The sequence below is a fragment of the Schistocerca nitens genome, chromosome 2 (assembly GCF_023898315.1).
Source record: "Schistocerca nitens isolate TAMUIC-IGC-003100 chromosome 2, iqSchNite1.1, whole genome shotgun sequence".
Lineage (NCBI taxonomy): Eukaryota > Metazoa > Arthropoda > Insecta > Orthoptera > Acrididae > Schistocerca > Schistocerca nitens.
This window is the reverse complement of record NC_064615.1, coordinates 216245679-216251613: the sequence shown is the minus strand read 5'-3', so window position 1 is coordinate 216251613 and position 5935 is coordinate 216245679. Positions and strand designations below refer to the sequence as shown.

At 43.0% G+C, this 5935-nt stretch overlaps 1 pseudogene; it reads left to right on the top strand.

Moving 5' to 3' along the window:
* Positions 1–5136: 5136 nt before the first annotated feature.
* On the top strand, positions 5137–5254 carry LOC126237884 (5S ribosomal RNA; annotated as a pseudogene).
* Positions 5255–5935: the final 681 nt, after the last annotated feature.

The window sequence follows — 5935 nt, the reverse complement described above, 5'->3', positions numbered from 1 at the left end:
TGTTTCTCCGGCTGGATAACAGGGATGGGTTAGGGACACTAAGTCGCCGAAGTGGCTTCCAACAGGAAGACTTGCACCAGACCAGTCAGCCACACGGAATTATTATTATTATTACCTAAAAGCAAAGATAATTTGTATTTTTGAACAGTTTTGTTTTGATAACAGTATCGATGTCCAAAGAGACGCTACCATAAGTTGTTAAATGAAAGAGTAGAGATTGTTTAGAGAAGAGGCTTCTTCCCGTTTAACTTTAATTTGTTTCGTTCCTTCAGGTGGCATAGATGATGGCAGATGTGCCAATTTTGAGATTTGATTTATTCTGAATACCTAACCAATTACCTGAAACGAATCTACTATCAATTAAGTCTTCTATAGATTTCTCACATATGTTTTACTGTAAGTTGCACATTTTCTGTTCTAGAAAAGATGATTCAAGAGAGGTAACGTACATTCTTCGAAAGCCACCAGACCCACTTCGTATCGCGTTTTGCTGATTAAGCATTTCATTTACAATAGAACCTGCATCTTTTTAATACGAAGTCTAAGTTAATGTTGCTACCACTACTTAAGGTGAAAACTGAACTGGCATTTTTTTTCACGGTCAAATTGCTTATCGAATAATGGTACGTGCAGCAACACCCACTGACTGATAAACTTATCCATCAATATGCAGTAGTTATTTTATTACGCTGAAAAACAAATCAGCAACTTACAGAGTAACTAATATTTCGTGTACGGATTTAAATTCAATACGTCATGTAGTCGCTTTTGCGATGTGCCGTTTAGACGGCAAACTTTTACTTATGCACTGAATACCGTTGATCATATTCAACTATCTTTTTCATTCCCATTTTCTCTTCACTGCCGGACAAAGGAAACGTTACAAGCGTTTTATTATATCTATTTCAAATACAAGAAGTTCGCGTGGTAACATTTTAAGTCTGAAACGGAGTCACCCATTTGATGCGTTACATGTTACTCCTGGTTGGACCACAGGTAATTTTTCTGTCAACAAAAGCTGCTATTAAGTATTACTTTATTGCTTTGCTACTACACTCATGGTCATAAATTAAGGATAATTGAAGAATGTGGCGCCACACAGCGTCGCACTACACATAGGGAACACACACGACACAGATCTGTAAATCCACGGTATTGGTGATAAGTTGAGAAAACCGTCCAGAAATACATGTCCTACAAAACGCCACTGTTTCCTGCGCATGTACCCCGACACCAATATCGGATATTATCACCATGCACACGTACACAGGCCGCACAACGGGTTGGCATACTCTGGATCAGTTGGTCGAGCAGCTGCTGGGGTACAGCCTCCCATTCTTGCACCAGTGCCTGTCGGAGCTACTGAAGTGTCCCAGGGGTTTGAGGAAGTGCAGCGATATGTCGACCGAGAGCATCCCAGACGTTCTCGATTGGGTTTAGTTCTGGAGAACAGGCAGGCCACTCCATTCGCCTGACACCATCTGTTTCAAAGTACTCCTCCACGATGGCAGCTCGGTGGAGCAGTGCGTTATCATCCATCAGGAGGAAGGTGGGATCCACTGCACCCCTAAAAAGGCGGACATACTGGTGCAAAATGACGTCCCGATACACATGTCCTGTTACAGTTCGTCTGTCAAAGACATGCAGGGGTGTACGTGCACCAATCATAATCCCACCAAACACCATCAAACGACGACCCCCATACAGGTCCCTTTCAAGAACGTTAAGGGGTTGGTATCTGGTTCCTGGTTCACGCCAGATGAAAAGCCGGCCGTGAATCACCGTTCACACTATACCTGGACTGTTCCATGAACATAACCTGGGACCACCGTTCCAATGACCATGTACTGTGTTCTTTACACCGGGCCTTACGGGCTCTCCTGTGACCAGGGCTCAGTGGAATGCACCTTGTAGGTCTCCAGGCGAATAAACCATGTCTGTTCAGTCTTCTGTAGACTGTGAGTCCGGAGACAACTAATCCAGTAGTTGCGGTAAGGTCCCGAGCAAGGCTACCTGCAGTACTCCGTGGCCGTCTGCGGGCACTGATGGTGAGATATCGGTCTTCTTGTGGTGTTGTACACTGTGGACGTCCCGTACTGTAGCGCCTGGACACGTTTCCTGTCTGCTGGGATCGTTGCCATAATTTTGAGATCACACTTTGCGGCACACGGAGGGCCCGTGCTACGACCTGCTGTGTTTGACCAGCCTCCAGTCGCCCTAGTATTCTACCCCTCCTAACGTCGTCAATAAGTGTTCTTTGAGCCATTTTCAACACACAGTCACCATTAGCACGTCTGAAAATGTCTGTGTACACATACTCGCTGCACCGTACTCTGACATGCAAAAACACTCCTCTGCGAATGTGGACTGCTGCCAGCGCCACGGTGCGACGACCGCAGGTCAAATGCACCACATGGTCATACCCTGAGGTGATTTAAACCCGCAAACCGCCGACCAAGCGTTGTTTCACCATGTATCAGCATGATCCTTAATTTATGTGCATGAGTGTAGTTTCGCATATCCTAATCATCTGTCAGACTTTACTAATCAAAGTGCAATAAACCACATGTGCATGACTACAACGTATCTCAGATATTATTTGAAGAGGAACATCAAATATCATAGGAGATGGTAGTATAGACTAATTCTAAGAAAATATTCCGTATAGCCTATGTTGAACGTTTATTCATTACAATATAACCCAAATGAATGTTCACAGATTGTTTTAAGCCACGGTAAATCGTTACGAGTATGTTCTATCATCTAGTGCCTTCTACTAGTTAGTGTTTTCTATACACTCCTTTCTTTGGCGCAGAACCTCCTCATTTATTGCCTTATCAGTCCACCTGCTTTTCAACATTCTTCTGTGGCACCAAATTTCAAATGCTTCGATTTTCTTCTTTTCCGATTTTCACTACCATACGATGCTCTGGCCCAAACGTACATTCTCAGAAATTTCTTCCTCAAATTAAGGCCTATGTTTGATACTAAGAGACTTCTCTTGGCCAAGAATACCCTTTTTGACAGTGCTAGCCTGCTTTCTATATCCTCCTTGCTCCGTCCGTCATGGGTTACTTTGCTACCTAGGTAGCAGAATTCCTCAATTTCATCTACTTCGTGATCACCAATCCTGATGTTAAGTTTCTCGCTGTTCTCATTTCTTTTAATTAGCATTACTTTCGTCTTTCTTCGATTTATTCTCCGTCCATATTCTATACTCATTAGTCTGTTCATTACGCTTAGAAGGTCTTGTAATCCTTCAATTTCACTGAGGATAGCAATGTCATCATCGAATCTTACCTTTGATATGCTTTCTCCTTAAATTTTAATTCCACTCCTGAATCTTTCTGTTATTTCACTCATTGCTTCTTCAGTGTATAGATTGAACAGCAATGGCGAAAGACCACATCCCTGTCTTACACCCTTTTTAATCCGAGCATTTCGCTCTTGGTCTTCCACTCTTATTGTTCCCTCTTGGTTCTTGTACATAGCATATTACCTGTCTTTTCCTATAGCTTACCCGTATTAGAATATCGAACAAGTTGCACCATTTGACATTGCGGAATGGTTTTTCCCGGTCAACAAGTCCTATGAACGTGAAGGGTATTAATGGTATTATTCGGCGATCTGCAGTCAACTAACGACAAAATTCCAATCGTCTGCCTTCATCTCCTTCACGAAGTTTTTAAATCCACTCTGAATGGTAAGTATAGAAGCCATGCAAACATAATGTCTGCCACATTCGTGTAAATTAAATACTGATACATGTGGAGACTTTATGCGTGCGTGTTGAAGGACTACGTTCTCGGAACTGAATAATGTCTTCTACTTCATCCACAGACCATTTTCTCCTTCAGATGACGTATGAATGGTAGACGCTGCACCATTCTCATGCAGTTTGGTGAAAACACGAGTAAACATTTAAACATTCTTGAATCTGTACTGTAAGATTAGGAAATCGTCTTGCGTCTTCTGAACAAGAAGCAGCAGCGGTTCCATTAGAAAACCCGTAAACTAACACTACATCGTCATACTTAACAATTGTAAATTCGTGAGGCCTGCTTAAACAATCCAGTGGAATCGTCTAGCAAATCATAATCACAGTCAGAGTTGAAAAATTCTTTGATGTTAACGCAAGCACAGCTTCACATCTAGAACGCCGAAACAAAAACGATAATTGATAAATTAATCCATAGGAACTGGATTTCCAACACGGGGAATGAACACATATGAGTAACCAAGCTGACATATATTAGCAACGAGAAGCTGGAAATGGTAACGTACCAGGCCACAAAAAAATAACACATCATCCAAAAACATAACACATCATCAAAAAATATCCATTGATTTTGTTTAATAACTTGAACAAACTGTTATGACTTTTTACAGGCGAAATGTGACAAACTCAATGAAATCCGTTCACAAACACTTAGCAGTTGAAATATGAGTATTTTTAATCTGAGATTTCATATCCTGACCGTGCGTAGAGCTTCACCTCACTCAGGTGGTTCTGTCCGAAAATAAATTCAATAAAGCACACTATTAGTTAATGTACTACTGGACCAAACACTTCAGTTAAGAAATACACATACACATACATACCCGAGGCGTGATTCGAAACTGCAACCGTAGCAGCAGCGCGGTTCCGGACTGAAGCGCCACCCTACTGTTGACGGCGGTAAACAACTGAGCTGGAGCTCGTGGGCAACGAGGTTAAGTCGGCGGGGTGGGGAGTCATGACACCTGGCCGGTCACGAAGGAAGCGGTTGCTTAGCTAGAAAGACAAAGATTTATTCCATGCTTTTGATTCCTTATCGGAGCACCGCCTGGGTCACACGTGTATCTCTGCTACACGGAATTTTTTGTTGGAATTAGTCCATACTGCCACCTCTTAAAATATTTATTATTTCTCCTGAAACATCCAGTATCTTAGGGAAGCAAGCGCACCTGAGGTGAGACACGACGTTGCAACGATGTTGTGCTGTACTTGAGCCCCCCTGGTTTCTTCAGTGTTTATTTATCTGAGCTAGACAACCATCGTGGACACGTATTTTATACGAGGGTGGGTCAATAAATACGTCGCAAACGCCAAAATACCGCATACCGTTTTAATTATGGCGCCTATACGCATCTAGATCCAACGGCCTTGCCGCAGTGGTAACACTGGTTCCTGTCAGATCACCAAAGTTAAGCGTTGTCGGGCTGGGCTAGCACTTGGATGGGTGACCATCCGGTCTGCCGAGAGCTGTTGGCAAGCGGGGTGCACTCAGCCCTTGTGAGGCAAAGTGAGGAGCTACTTGATTGAGAAGTAGCGGCTCCGGTCTCGTAAACTGACAAAACTGCGGGGAGAGCGGTGTGCTGACCACATCCCCTCCATATCCACATGGTCGGTACCGTTGGGCCCTCATTTACTGTTCCGGCGGAGTTTGGTTTCTTTATACTCATCTAGAAGGTGGTAGAAAATGTCGCGTGGAAGGCACCTGATAAACTGTTGTCTGTGTCCAATTGTTAATGTTCTGCAGTTAGACCTAGATGGTAAGTATGGTATGAGTGTGACCCGCCTACAACGACGCGATTTCTGTAAGCCGAGAGACTGTCCGCAGAACATGTCCATAGCGATATTCGTCTCGTATATGATTATAACTGTAAACTCGGTTGTTCTTTTTATCACAAAAGCATTTTCGCCAGTTCGCATAAAAACCCACAATGATCACTAGCTTCAGTGAAATAACGTCGCCATGTACAGATTATTTACGTAAAAAATTACTGACAGTCCGTTTGTTGACTGTTTCTACTCATATTATCGGAAGAGGGCCATTTAATTTCGCTGAAACTAGTTACCACTACATATTTTTATCCGATATGACAGAACAAGAAAGAAGATCAACCGTGTTTAGATTCCGAGATCGCCTCCAACACAACTGACAACGCCAGA